The 15,884-nt window shown below is 42.5% G+C and overlaps 1 long non-coding RNA gene across 1 annotated transcript in view; it reads right to left on the bottom strand.

Annotated features, from left to right (window-relative positions):
* The window catches only part of LOC118971143 (uncharacterized), a 120,387-nt gene that overhangs the window by 24,441 nt on the left and 80,062 nt on the right, over positions 1-15,884 (bottom strand). The gene's annotated exons all lie outside the window — the stretch shown is intronic.

The raw sequence follows: 15,884 nt of genomic DNA, 5'->3' as shown, positions 1-15,884 counted from the left end.
GTAGTGTTTTCTAGAGCAGCCTCTGATGCCCCCATGATATATGGGCCATTATCCCTCGATGCGTGGCTTCCCAGCCCCTTCTGTCTCACATCCCAGAGATTCTGTAAGTTTCCTAATGTCCTTTTATAAATTTCCTCCCTGCCTAAATTTACCAAAGTGGATTCTGTTGTTTCCACTAAAATTAACATGGATTATTTCCTCATGGTATAAAAAACAAAGGTTACTATTTCAAAGGATATGTTACTTAAATAGAGGCTCTGCTACATATTTTCACATTTTCTTTCAAAAGGGTTGGACCAATTGATAATATTACCAGAAATATATCATGCTAAATTTAATACCATTTTCTAACATAGATTTTCAGTAATTCTTTCTAATTTAATAGATATGAAACAATGTCCCACTGCCATTTTAACTCATACTGACTTTCTTATTTCTTCAACTCTACTTTCCAAGATTTTCCTTTCAGCTCTCTCTTTTCCTTTATATCCTTGTGGTCTTCCTTCCCCCCTACTTTCCTCTGCAAAACATGTTCTCCATTCCTTTCCCTCCTCGGCAACTGGAAAAGCATAAAATAGGAGTTGTTTAAAAGCAAATGATCTTCTGCCAATAAGGTATTCTTTAATGTTATTTAATCTGACAAAATAGAAATTGCTTCTCAATAGAACTTTAGTGATATCATCCTTTTTCCTATTGCTATGAATTTTATTTCCATAAATACAAAATTACAGAAATTTGCCAATGAGTAAATTTCATCATAGAAAATATAACTTTCATTAGGTGTTAATATTCACCTGAGAATCTCAAAATACATGCCTGGTCCCTACAAGAAAATCCTTAATATGGGTGAACCTGGGGGACATTATGCTAAGTGAAATAAACCAGCCACAGAAGGACAAATTCTGCATGATTCCACATATATGAGGTGTCCAAAAATATCTAAAATCAAACCCATAGAAACAGGGAGTAGAATGGCAGGTTGCCAAGGTTGTGGGAAGGGGCAGATGGGAGTTGCTGCTTAGTGGGTACAGAGTTTCAGTTACGTAAGCTGAGGAAGTTCTAGAGATCTGCTCTGCCACATTGTGCATACTTTTATCTAGAAATTTAATTTGATGAGCAACACTTACCATTTAATTTAGAAAGTAATCGTTTCCTTCACATCTTATACCTTATTCGTGTCTAATATTTATTGATCATTTTTATAATACTTCATTAGACAGGACTGGTAATAATGGTTAGGTCAGTTGAAACTGACTTATATTATAAGGTAAATCTTAAAAATTCTTTGTCCAGTAAGTAAAATGCAACTTCTCTAAATAAATATTATTTATTTGGCAGGAAACAGTTTAGTGGCAGTATCTCAGGTTATCAGGTAAAATCTTAGCTTATCAGGCATCTTTCAAAATGAATATAGATGGATGCTGCTTAACAATTCTAGGTAATTCCAGGGACCTGACTCTACCTATAATTTAGAGAGCACGGCTCTTTTACAACTAAGATTCTCATCTGACAGTGAGTTCTATCTGAATGGGAACGGCAGATACTGGAGGCAAGGACTAAATACAGGTGAAAGCAGGCTGAGCAGCCTTACTTAGTGCCTTTGTTAATTAAGGCCAAGTTAAAACAGAAACCAGCTTAGGGTGGGCATCAGCATGGCTGGTCCTTTAACAGATCCTGCAACTAAGAAACTAGTGATAAGGGACTGTCACAGGAATGTGGTCAGGTGCTTAAGGAATGGCAAGCAGGAATGTGGGCCCTTTTTAAGTGTGGCTTGGTGTCCTTATATGTACAGCATGGCTCCTGGGCACTAGGCATGCATATGCTCATATTTAATAGATTTCAGTCAATAATTAGTGAATCCCTGCTATGGGCCAAGCACCATGCAATGGGGTGGGGATACCAAGATCACCAAGAGCCCTCCCCTGATCTCAGAGACCACAAGGTCATCACTGACCCTGCAAGTGGCTAGAAACAAAGTGTTGCTCAAGTAAAAGACTTCTCCTAGCAGGCAATGGTTCCAAGATTCTTCATGTGATCCTTTCAACAGCCTGATGAGATACATTATTATTCCCATCTTGCAACTAAAAAACACTAACACATATTTTATGCCAGGGGTTGCAAGCTCAAATGACTCCAGGTGTCAAGCAAGGAACAAAAATGAGGTAAGCTGGCCAGGTATAAAATGGCAGGAACTAGCGGATGGTGTAAGTGTGCTTTACCTGAAGACATTTGAAGTTGAAACAAACCAAAATAAAAGCAGCCATATCACCTAAATGGAACAAGACTGTGGGGCAGGTGGGGCAGCCAGTTTCTGAGGCCTGCTCTGTACCAGCCCAGCCATCCAAATTCTGAGGATAGGAAAGAAAAGGAAGACTCTCTGACCACTCCAGCTCTCAGGAAGAAATGGGGGCAAAAGCATCAAAGCCATTTTAGGTGAGTGATGACATGTCACTCATGTTAATAATAGATCGTACGGTGTGCTATGAAGTAACAGTGATTGAAACCATATAGCTGGGGTTTAAAAGATGCCTCAGTGCAGTAGAACAAACATTTCAGACATTCAGAATTGTGGAGAAATACATAACATCCCAGAAACAGTATCAGAATAGGGAAAAGAATCACTATTTCATCAGTGTTTTGTAAAAACTGGATCTCAGTCGGGAAGAGAACTAAGTCAGAGTTGCATGCTTGAATAGATTCTCTGCAAGTCAAAGAATGAACTATTTAAAGATAACCTGTCAAAAAAAAGGAGCTTGAAGTAAATGATCAGCATAATCTAATACTCGCAAAGATTGTCATGGGACAGCTGGAGTGTCAGTGTCAGTATCCCTGGGGTGACTGACTCCAGGGCCGCTATTCATGTACAGAACTGTGGTAGCGGAAGGTGTTGTAAAATATCTATTTAAGAGAAGAGGCATAAACTGGGGAAATTTTACATATGAAGAAGTATAAATATTTATAGAAATGTGTATGTTTTTATTTGGATTCCACTTTGAATGCTGTAAAAAATGAATAGATGTTTTGTTGGTGATGGGAAAAAACACAGTATTTCACCGTATGATAAAATGTCCATCCTTGCTAGTGATTAAAAACGGGCAAATAAAAACAACTCAGAAATACTATTATACCCCCATTAAGGTAGTGCTAAATTCAGTGCTAACAAGTTTAGGGAGAAATACGTTCATGAGAAATTTTATATTAGCCTGGTGTCTTTGGAGGTCAGTTTGGTGATTACTCTCAAGGGCTATAAAATATGTTTTGGCCAAATAATTGCTGCCACAAGGAAATATTTGTTTTTGAATGTCAGAGATGTTTATAAAAAATCAATTTTAAAATATAGGAAAATAAAGACACATATATATATATGGCTATTAACAAGGGCAAAGCATGGATAATGTAAAGTGAAAGACCAGAATGTGGAATATTGTTCTCTCTTAACTATTATGATAGAGAGCTATATATATGTACACTGATAGATAATAGAATTTAGAGTGCTATCAACAGTTACTTCAGTTTATAGAGTGCTTGCTAACAACCAGGAGGTCTGTTAAGTTCTTGGAGACAAAGAAAAAAAGACAAAAGTTATAGATACCCAGATAAATGCACAGATATTTTCCCTGAGCTAAGTGCTACCACAGTAAATATAACAGCTAGCATGTAGGAGGTGACTGAGCTGTCCCAGGCATTATTCTAAGCACTTTACATAAATCTCAACACTGTGAGGTTGAAACATGATTATTCTATTTTACAGGCGAGGAAACTGAGAGAGGTCAGGTCTGATAGACGGCAGCCTAAGGTTCCAAGGGAGCTTCAAGGTGAAGCAACTGACTCAGGCAGAGGAAGAGCAGAGCGTTCTCAAAGAAGGGGACGTCCACTCTGAGTTCCACAGGAAGAGGAAGGAGTTGGATGGGGCGATGTCACTCCCGGAAGAGAACTGAGTGAGAGCAGAGACAAGAGACAGTGTGGCACGATGCATCCAAGGGATCCCCAGCAAGGTACGTGCTGGAACACAGTGTCACGGGGAGAGCGGCAGGTTTCAGATGTGCGCAGGGGTCAGATCAGTGGGGCTTTAAAGTCATGCTGGCAACGCTGAACTTAGTTTTGTCAAGTTTGACTGTAATGATGGAGGGAGAAGAGCTAGCATCGTTCTCTACCATGTGACGACCCTCTTTTAGGTGCTTGACATGGATTACATCAACAGATTATCTTTCTATAAAATTTCCTCTATTAATAAGAACTAGGGATCACAGGTTACTTTAATCAGCCAACAGGCTCCATGACAACCTATCCCATTTTGTGCTGACATTATAAGATGCTACCAGATGCACCCTCACATTAAACCCGGATCCTAACTCTAACTGTAACCCTGATGGTGCAGAGAAGTACTGTTTTTAATGAGAAAGCGATGAGAATTATATCCATGCATTATTATACTAGATAAAGACTTTGTAAGTATCACATTATTAACCTTAAAGTGACAGAACCAATCAACCATAAACCAGTTTATTAGAATCATACAGCATCTCAATCTCACCCTGTGACTCCATTTTAAGGAGAAACAAGCAAAAGACAAGAAAATGGTTGCTATTAAATATATATTAAAAGGAAAAACAACTCATAAGTCAAGTTCTAAGGTTATGAACATCGAATAACCATGAAAAGCATTTTGCAATCTGGTCCCTGTGGACCAAGCAGCCTCACCACTTCACACACCTCTTGCCAATTTTATCCTCCACCAGGATGAACTTGTATGTCTCCAAACCTGCCATGCACAGAGACCTCAGGGCCTTTGCACATGGGGTTTGTGGTTAACCATAACTAATGGTATGAACATTCATTCCATCTTACTGTCTTTACCCTGCAGAGTGTACAATAAGGGCTGGTGTCTGCTGACCTGGCAGGAAGGCAACTGTCAATTCAAGTCATTATGCTATGCTTAATAAGGCAGGGAAATTTAACAGAATCACAAAATGATTTTTTTAAATAATGGATTAATTGGTTTACCTTAAGAAACATTTATTGTGTGATTATTTTTGTACAGGGCCTTTCCAGGAGCCCAGGTTTCCTCCAAAAGGGAGTTCTTGAGCTGAGACTTGAGGTATGGAGTTTGTCAAGTAGACAAGCAGGAAGTATATTCCAGAGAAGGAACTCCAAACCACATATGCAAAGACCCTGAGGTCCTACTGTGCAAGGCCAGTGTGGAGACATACAATAAATTCTCCATGGTGGAGGATAAAGTTGGCAAGAGGTGTATGAAGTGGTGAGGCTGCTTGGTCCACAGGAGCCAGATTACAAAGAGCTTTTTATGCTACAAAGAAGGCTGAGCAGGATGGATCACGGTCAGGTTTGCACAGTTCAAAGGTTACTCTGGAGGCAGTGTGGAGCTACTGTGGATAGGACACGCAGGGCCCTGAGACTGGTGAAGACATGAGGGCCGTCTCGAAGCATGAGATAATTGTCTCAGCAGTGAAGAGGAAAGGTACAAGAATTCTTCAAGGAGATGGCAATGGTCAGGGTGCCTGAAAACTAGAGGAGAGGGCCTAAGGGGCATCCAGGTTTCTGGCCAAAGGCTCCTGGTGATGGTGGTGTGTGTCACTAAGACGGAAGGAGAAGCAGGTTTGGGGACTGAGATATAAATCCATAATTCCGCAGCCCTAAGTTCATAGCTTGATACCCACAGGGCCAGGGTTATTCCTCCCAGCATTCAGTGGTGGAATTGCTCGAGTTGGATTGATTCTCGACATAAATGAAGGAATTGTGGGGCCTACCACACTGCAATTTTCCTATTTCCAATTTTTAAGAAGCAAAAATAGATGCTATTCACTTCTCCCTTTTTAAAAAAATTTTATACAACTTACATGTGATGTCTGTTGGAAAAATTCAAGTATTATACTTTACCTTCACTAGGGTTTATCAGATTCGATCAGCAGTCCTCAAAGTTTTGAACTCAGGTACTCTGTTTGCTTAAAAATTATTGAAGACCCCCAAAACTATAGTTTATGTGAATTATATGTACTGGTATTTACCACACTAGAAATTAAAGTTGAGAAATTTTAAAACTATTTAGTAATTCATTTTAAAGAATAATAGATGTCCACACAAAATCCATTAACTGTTAACACAAGTGACATATTTTTAAATAAAAATACATTTTCCAAAATAATACTCAATGAGAAGACTGGCATAGTTACACAGTTATGCAAATCTGTTCAATGACAGGCTTAATATTCTCCTATCTGTTTCCGCCTTCAACCTGTTGCAATTGCCACATGGCATATACCTCCAGCAAACTGCAATATATTTTTAAGAGAGAATGAAAGTAACAAAAGCAAATAATAGCTTTGTGTCTCAGATCTCCTGAAAGCATTCTGGGACCCCAGAGGCCCCTAGATTACACTTTGAGAATCACTGAACTTGGCACATGAGGGGAGTGTCACCATCAGAGTGTAATTGGATTTCAGTGAGGTGCTTGACAGGCTCAGGTGAGACAGCCACACAGGGCCCACCCAGCTTGTCAGTAAATGCAGCTCTGCCTTGGAGCAGCTCTGTGGTGTGATGCAAGTCACACAGCTCTCTGGACCTCATTCTCAATTGCATCACCTGTGAAATGAACTGGTGAGACTAGAACATCTCCAAGGACTCTTCCTGCTCTAAGATTCTATGCCTTTATAAGCCTGCTTGTAGTAGGTGCTCAGTACCTATTTTTTGAATGAATATATGAAGAAATGGAAGAACAAAAGCACATGACGTTGTTGAAGAGGCTTTTGCATTGAGTGAAAAATTGGACTAGAATTCAGAGGTCACAAATACACATATCTGGGGGCCAGGTGTTCTGAACAGATAAAGTAAACAGATGGGAGACAGTGAGGAGGGGTGGTGGGGTTTATGATGAACTGGAGGGCTCATATCCTGCTTAAAGATTTCTGTATTAGACACTATTCTAGACCCACAACACAGATTGCACTTCACCTGCAGGCTGTGAGTTGGGCCTTGTGAACCAGACAGTCACTTGGGTTTCTGTTGACTCGAACCAGAGCCTTACTGGACCACTTCCTGGAAGACCAAGTGCTTCATCTTCTCTTCCTCCTCCCAATCTAAACCTATTCATGAGAAAGGATGAAAGGATCTAATAAATTCACTCATTGAAGGCAACCGCAACCAGCGAGACTAACACCATGAGATTTTTGCCTTTTTTACAGGGTGAGTCTTCAGCCCAGACCGGGAAGCTCTGATTGTGGAATCTGTGCATCAGTGATCAGGCCAGAGCAGGGAGCCATGGCTGTGTGCCAGAATCCACGCCACACGTGTCTACGTGCCCAACCTGGAAGGGGAAGCACTATCTATAAAGACCTTGACAGAATCACCAGTCTTTGATCATCAGAAGCACTTCTCCTGGGAATCTACGTCCCAGGGAGGTCTTAGCTGGGGCAGAACCCACCTGGTGCCTGGGCTCTCCTTTCTAACAGGAATTCCTTTCCTGTAGCCACCCACACCCAGAAACTTGCTACAGTTAACCAGCATCCTCGCTGCCATGAAACAGGGCTTCCTGGAGAGCTCTGCCCCTCAAGTGGAGTTTTATTTAGAAGTGGTGAGATGAGCAGACTGGTACCCTCTCAGGAAACAGGTTGGGAAGCTGGGAAACCCCTTTCCTAGTGCCCTGCCCTGCTCCTCTGCATTCCACAGGTCTGGATCATGGGGGTTATACTAAGGACAGTCCTGTTGAGCCATTACAGAAAGAACCACCCAAGCATGGGAGAAGGGGGAGGGACCCTTCCATCTCCTAAGAAGTGGGGCATCTAGAGTCTGGACTGACCTTCAACCAACCAGCCTTATACTGTACTGTCCTGGTTTGCCAAATACTACACATGGGTATCACTCTGAAACCCTGGGGCCTCAGACAAAAGAACTCTAAATCGCTGAGACTTCTGGTCACTAATAGTAAAGGGAAATGAAGCTTTCTCCACTAGTGTACATCAATGCTATTACAACCAAGGTCATTACAAAACAAGCTTCAAGGATCAGCTGGGACCCACCTATTTTGAGTATTTTGGATACATACAAAAAATTCTAGGTTCCACGCAAGAACCCTGAGAGCTCTGTTGCAATGGAATCTAATTTTCACTGACCACTCTCAGACCATTGCCTTCTTTGCTTCTGAACTATGAACACACAGGGAGTCTCAAGAACATTTAGTGACTGGGTTTAGAAGTTACAGTCATATGCCATGAGTCCAAGTTAGAACTCAGCTGGCTGTGAGATTTGAGCATGGAAGAGAGAAAGGCATAGTTAGGATGTGACAGAGATTGTGAAGGGTAATCCCTGTCCTGTGAGGTGTGAATGAATGCCTTACCCTTTAGTTATGGAAACAGATCGGGGTGGGGTGGGTCTCTTCCAGCTCTTTGCTCTGATTTCTTTCTTTGAGAAACAGAGTATTACCCTAAAGGGTCTAGAAGTAACACTAAGGAGTTGCATGGAAAAACCCTATGTGCAAAAGGCAGATTGTTCCCCTCCAGACACACACATACACACACTGGAGCTGGAAGGACAGCTGAACCCAGGACTGTCCTTAGACCTGGGCAACGGGGCCCCTGCTCTGAGCCCTAGCCCTTAGGAGACCCACATGTTTTGGAGTGATTTCCTCAAAAATGGTTCCCCTTCGGTGTCTGGGACTATCTGAGCCTAGAAGTACCATCTGGACAGGCTATCTTGAGCCCAGACAGGAACTTGCACTGGCTTTGGTCTCTGGTCCCATTTGTCCCCTTCAGGGCATCCTCCAGCTGTCTAGCTGTATGTGGGGTTGACTAGGTGCCTGTAGGAGCTTTAGGACTTGTGCTTCTGCAGCTGTCCCAGGGTCACGTAGCCAGTTCCAGTTCTGGGAGGGTGACCTGGTGGGCGTATTGTTCCTGTGAGCAGGCATGATGTTTCTTATGTGGAATTGTGTAAGACTGGCTTCTAGAATGTTGCTAACACTCTGATGGTTTATCCTGGCCTCCTCCCTACCCTGCCACATACACCCAAGGGGTGGCTCTACCTGAGCCCATCAAGACCCATACATCAATGAGGCCTCAGGGGCTTGAATCACCTCCCACAGCCTTGTTGGTCTGTGTGGAAGGAGGAGAAGACAGAGGAATTGGAGGGAGTCCATTTCCTCTGCTCTTCCTTTTACTACATCTGATTGAAGGCTGCTCTCTTGAGTCTCTGGCACTGGGTTTGCCTCAGGCGTGTGGGTAGTGAGGCACTGCCAGGCTCTTGTCCAGTGGGGGAACAAATGAGCTTGAAAGTGGAAGTCCCCACTGCGCAGGGAATTGGCCCATTAACTTTCCACACAGAACTCAACCGGTGTCTCTCAGCCCAACCTTAGTTTCTCTTTTTATTTATTTTTGTTTTCTGATGGGCAGTGGATGGGGTTTCAAGGGATGGGACTTTAAGATGCTCTATTTCACTTCATAAATTATAAGCAGAACAAGTTTCTGCTTCAGAACAAGTTGCTGGGCCACCTCCCCAAACACCTCAGACATTTCCTGGGTGTGGTCCTGACGTTCTACCCACGCCAGTCACATTGGGTTTAACTTGAACATCGCTGAACTCATCACGCTGTTCAGTTAATATTTTTGACTAATATTGTAAAACTTGTTTATTGTTTGCAATCCATTTCCCTCACTAGAATACACCTTCTTTGAGGGCAGGACCATGTGTGTCCCATTCTCAGATGACAAGAACAGTTAATAAGGTAGATGGTCAGCTACCATCTACCAAATATTTTCAAATGGTTGAACGAATGAGTTATCACTGGACTTTTGTTTGCTGGGCTGATTGCCCATGTGCAGTCTACATTCTGTTGCTTTTAAATTCTTAGGTCATGCTTATGTTTGAAGGAACTTCTTGTTTCCTTCCTTTACATCATTTCCTGACCTGCTCTTGGCTTTCAATTTAGATCAATTCTACCAACATCTGTTGGGTGTGGCAGTTTGGAATGTAGGCTTGCAAATCAGACAGACCTGGTCTTGAACCCTGACTTCATTATTTGCTAGCTGTGTGACCATGGGGAAGCTACTAACCTTCCCAAACCTTAGCTGCCCCAACTGCAATTCAAAGACAAAAAAATCAACCTCATACAGTATTACGGTTGCAAGGAGTAAGAGATGGTGTAAAATAGTTAGTACACTCCTAGGCATATCATAAATGCTTCAGCTGTTAATGTTGCCTTTTCTCCAGTGCCTACTGCTAACTACTAGCTCTGCGTTAATCACTGAGGATACAGAGGAGAATAAGATGCTTTCCAAATGTTCCAATCCAGATAGATGAGACGTGGCCTAAACACCAGGTCTGGGCATGAAGATGAGGCAGGACTGGATCTCAGAGCTCAGACCTTGGAGCAGAGTGAAATACAGGAAGGCAGGAGGGAGGAAGGGAAGGGTGCCAGGGGACCAAAACCTCAAGCCAGGTGAGTGGATGGTCCAAAAAGGATGGGCAGGGGTGAGACCCTTGGAAAAGGGAGAGTCCAGAGACTGGGGACCCAAGGGAGGCAAGTAGAGCCTGGAGCAGTCCCTGAGCTGCAGGCTCTTTTAATAAAGACTCAGGACCTCAGGTGTAGCAGGAGGGAGGTGTTGGGGGCTGGCCAGACACTGTTTCTAAGGAGTTTAGAGTCCAGCAAGGGAGACTGACATGTAAGAGACAATAATATAAACAGCGGTAAGTGTGTGGGCAAAATCCAGAGGAAGCACAGAGGGGCGGCCACTGCTGTGGTGTGGTGAGTGTGCAGGAACCAAGGAAGGCTTTGGCGAGAAAGAGCCTATGAGGATTTGGGAGGCTGAGAAGGAATTTAGTGGTGGAGAGGCATTCGGTGGGTCGGCAGTCAGGACGCAGAATGGAGGAATGAAACAGAATGGGGTGTTTGGGTGTTTCCAGGGTTCTGTAATGGTTAGGACTTTACTTGGGTACTCAAGGATATGTGGGCTGGGCTGGGGGTGAGTTATGGGATCCTCGCCCAATGGACAGGTCTTTGAACAGCACTGGCTCCTATTTCTTTACAGAGAGTGGGTCCCACTCAGCATGAAACAGGCAACCGTGACCTCTGGGGCCAATCATTTCCTGCAGTTCAGGTGGGCTGAGTAGGAATGCTGGCTTCAGAGGCTCACAGAAGTCTACCACTTACCAGTGGTGGAGCACAGAGAAAATCATCTAACTCTCTAAACTTACAGTATCCTCATCTGTAAAACAGGGATGAAGATGACACACACTTGAGAGGGTTGCAGTAATAATTGTGATAATGCATAAAGGGCTTAACATAGAAGCCACTACATAATACGCAGTTGGTACATACTGGTCAACACCTAATACCCGTTCATCCACTCATTCACACATACATTGGCTCACCATTTAACGTGAGACACTGGGAACACAGGGAGGAACAAGGCCCAGGCCCTGCCCATCAGAAGCCTGTGTTGAGTGTTTGTGTGGGAGGGCAGACAAACCAACAGGGGGCTCCTGAGCCCTGTGGTAAGTGTTATGGCGAAGGTGCACACAAAGGGATGACGGGAGCGCAGACAAAGGGCGTCCTGGTTGCTAGGACGATGATGAGGGTCAGAGCATGGACTAAACGCTGAGGAGAGGTCCTCAGTGCCCAAGGCACAGGTCAGACCCAGGCTTGAAAGTCAAGCCACAGCTGTCAGCTCCTCTCCTACAGCCTGTGGGGAACTACTGAAGTATCTCAAGCAGCAGAGAGACCTAGTCCTACTTGCAGTCAGAAACTGCGCCTGGCCCCAGTGCGAGTGGTTGGGAAGCTGTAGGACTCCAGGTGAGAAACAACAGGTACCGTCAAGGAACTCATGGGTCCCAGGGAGGTCAGGAGCCATGACCTACTGCAGCAGGGCAGTGAGAGAGCTGGACTGATGGGAATTTTTAATCAGAGTTTATGCTGTCAAGAATCTCTTAAGGAATGTTTAATATATCTCTTAAAATTCACAAAAAAGTGTAAAGACTGAAACAGCTAATTTCATCATTCACATTTTAGTGATTATTTATAATGACACCTCAGCTAAGGTCAGCTAGAATACTATTTCTCTGAATTGGCTTCTTCCACTATAAGTTTTATTGTTTGAATATCCTATACTAAGTTTCAGAGAAATATGATTGGATCTAAGATTATCTTTCTCTTCTCTTGACACATGACATCAAATTTAACACATCTCAGACCTGGTGAATACATTGAGGAGATAATGGAGTGAATATCTTGGACTGTCCATCCCACATAGTAGGTGCTCTATAAATGTTGGACTTCTCTGCTTATTTGTCTGAATCATGTCCGGGTTTGAAAGTATTTGTTCATGTTATTCCTCACAGATTCCCTGATACAATTTTAGATCTTGTCAGTCATGTCTTATAGTGAACTGTGGGCTTTCAGGAATGACTGTCATAGAAACACCACATGTACTTGCACCAGTTTCTTTTCTTTTCTTTGGCTTTTATGTAATTCAGATGTTTGTGGAACATTTTTATTGTCCTAGAGTAAGGAAGACTTTCAGAGAGTTTTCCAGAACACTATTTCGTTACTTTTAGTAAGCGCTGTCCCCGACACTTGGGTCCCTCAACAGCCACATTCTCAGCTCCGAATGGACTGAAGGCATTGATCTCATTTCTGCAGCCCATGTAGTTCTTTTGGTCTCTCTCCTCCTGTGGGCCTCAGTTTGAACAGAGATTCAGAGATTCCTTCCTTGTGGTTCTGTTATATGCATTTGGTCTCCTAGGTTAGGAAAGTCTCTTCTAGGTTTTTGACCTGTGCCATTTATACCTTGGTTTCTCCAGTCTAAAAGAATTTGGGCAAAATACATCCTAATGAATTTTTGATACCACATCACTCCTGTTTGGTGCCAAATAGCCTGCTTCTCTGGGGGTATTAACTGATGCTGTTTAGTCTGGGATATTTCCAAATTTCAAAAGCTCTTAAAGTCCTACTTCTTTTGTGGCCATGCTCAGGTTCACCCTGTGAGCTCTTACTTTGACAAACTCACACAAAGCTTCCAAACCCATGTTGAAGAGATTTGAGTTAAAGGGAAATGTGCTATGGCAGTTACCCTACAAGTGTCCTGACATAAACGCAAATCGATAAATCTAAGATGTTAAGTGCCTGGCTATGAGGCAGGGTATTCAAGCATGTATTTTATTAGCCAAGATGGGCACAAATTCAAAACTCATGCTATGGCACATCTTTAGAGTATCTACAATTTAAAGAAAAAGAACTCTTACTAGAGGCCGGTGGGAGGTGTGGTAGATGGGACTTTGGGAAGAAAAGCTGAAGAATGTGGTAGGGAGGCAAGCCTGCCATCACACAGTTGGTGGAGAGTCTGTCTTACAGGGTACAGATGGGGAAGGAGGATTTAATGTCTATTGCACACCTACTCTGTGTTGGGAGCTATGGTAGGCATTTTGCAGACATTGTCTTTTTAAATCTTCTTTCTTCAAAATAGATACACTTTTTAGAGCAGTTTTAGGTTCAGAGCAGATATTATTGAGCAGAAGGTAGTTTTTCCACACACCTCCCGCTCCCCTATTATCAACCTCCCCATCCAGAGTGGTAATGTATTACAATCAATGAACCTACATTGATACATCATTGCCACCCAAAGCCACAGTTTGCATTAGGGTTCACTCTTGGTGTTATATATCCGGTGGGTTTGGACAAACATATAATGACATGTATCCAACATAAAAATCCTCTATGCTTTGCCTGTTCATCCTTGCCTCCTCACAAAGCCCTGATAACCCCTGATCTTTTTACTACCTCCAGAGTTTTGTCTTTTCCAACATGTCATTTAGTTGGAATCACACAATATGCAGATTTTTAGACAGGCCTCTTTTATTTAGTAATATGCATTCAAGTTTCCTCCATGTCTTTTCATTACTTGATAGCTCATTTCCCTTCTGTGCTACTATTTCATTGTCTGGATATACCACAGTTAATTTACTGATTAACCTACTGAAGGACATTTGGTGGCTTCCAAATTTTAGCAATTAAAAATAAAGCTGCTATAGCACTATTTACAATAGCCAAGATATGGAAGAAGCAACCTAAGTGTCCATCAGTAGATGAATGTATAAAGAAGATGTGGTACATAAACACAATGGAATATGATTCAGCCATAAGAAGAAAACAAATCCTACCATTTGCAACAACATGGATGGAGCTGGAGGGTATCATGCTCAGTGAAATAAGTCAGGCAGAGAAAGAGAAATACCAAATGTTTCCCTCATTTGTGGAGTATAACAACAAGGCAAAATTGAAGGAACAAAATAGCAGCAGACTCAGAGACTCCAAGAAGGGACTAGCAGTTACCAAAGGGGAGGGGCGAGGGAGGGAGGGAGAAGGGGATGGTGGGGTATCATGATGAGTGCACATGGTGTGTGGGGGGTCATGGGGAAGACAGTGTAGCACAGAGAAGACAAGTAGGGACTCTGTGACTACACTGATAGACAGTGACTGTAATGGGGTATGAGGGGGACTCATAATAAGGGTGAATGTAGTAACCACATTGTTTTTCATGTGAAACCTTCATAATAGTATATATCAATGATACCTTAATTTAAAAAAAAAGAAAAAAAGCTGCTATAAGCATCTGTGTGCAGGTTTCTGTGGGGACATGTTTTGAAGTCCTTTGGGTAAATACCAAAGAACATGATTGCTATATCATATAGTAAAAGCATGTGGTTTTTTTTAGTTTTATTGAGGTATATATATAACTATTATATTGTAAGATGATTAACATATATGGTATGTTTAGTTTTGAAAGAAACTGCAAATTTGTCTGCCAAAACAGCCACTGCCATTCTGCATTCCCACTAGCAATGAATGAAAGTTCCCACTGCCACATTTCCTCACCAGCATTTGGTGTTGGCAGTGTTCCAGATTTTGGTCATTCTATTAGGTGTGTGTAGTGGTATCTCACTGTGGTTTTAATTTGCATTTCCCTGATGACATATGATGTGGAGCATCTTTTCATATGCTTATTTTCCATCTGTGTATCTTCTTTGATGAGGTGTCAGTTTTGGTCTTTTGCCCATTTTTAAATCACGTTGTTTATTTTCTTATTTTTGAGTTTTACGAGTTCTTTGTATATTCTGGATAACAGTCCTTTATCAGATGAGTCGTGTGCAAGTATTTTCTCCCAGTCTGTGGCTTCTCTTCTCATTCTCTTGACATTGCTTTTCACAGAGCAGAAATTTTTAACGTTTTTGAAGTCCAACTTATCGAGTAGTTCTTTCACAGATTGTGTCTTTGGTGTTGTATCTAAAAAGTTATCAAATCCAGAGTCATCTAGATTTACTCCTACACCATCTTTCACATCCTCACAATCCCTCCATCCCTGACTTCCAGACCCAGGCACAGAGAGGTCCTGAGATTCCTCAATGCCACAAAGTTAGTAAGTGATGGAACTGGATTCAAGCACCTATCTGTCCGACCTCAAAGCTCAGGCAGTAGGCTGTTTCCTTCATTCCACAGCTGTTGCCTTAAAAGCAACCCTGCCTGGAAATGATACTGGCTGTCTTTCAGGGTTGCATGAGGTCTCTTTCAACACCAAGATTCTAGGTCACAGATTAGAGCACACAGAAGACCGGCGCTCCCTTCACCTTCATGACCTAAAGACCTGCTACTGAATTTTATCTTCATGAGCCTGCAGGGCTCCTCCTGTGTCTTCCTCATCCATCCTCAGAAAGGCAGCTCGCTGGGGGTGGTGACCTCTAAAATTCTGGCTGAACTATGCCGTTGAGCTCATTCTTGCTGGTAGGATTAGAGAGAATTTGGGGAGGTTGGTGCATGAGCAACTAGAGAATTAGTGTGGCTTTACAATGTTATTATGACCTTTATGATGTGAGTTGATTGTTTCATG

Source organism: Manis javanica, chromosome 11, assembly GCF_040802235.1.
Source record: "Manis javanica isolate MJ-LG chromosome 11, MJ_LKY, whole genome shotgun sequence".
Taxonomy (NCBI): Eukaryota; Metazoa; Chordata; class Mammalia; order Pholidota; family Manidae; genus Manis; species Manis javanica.
The sequence above is the reverse complement of the archived record's forward strand: the minus strand, read 5'-3'. Positions and strand labels throughout refer to the sequence as shown.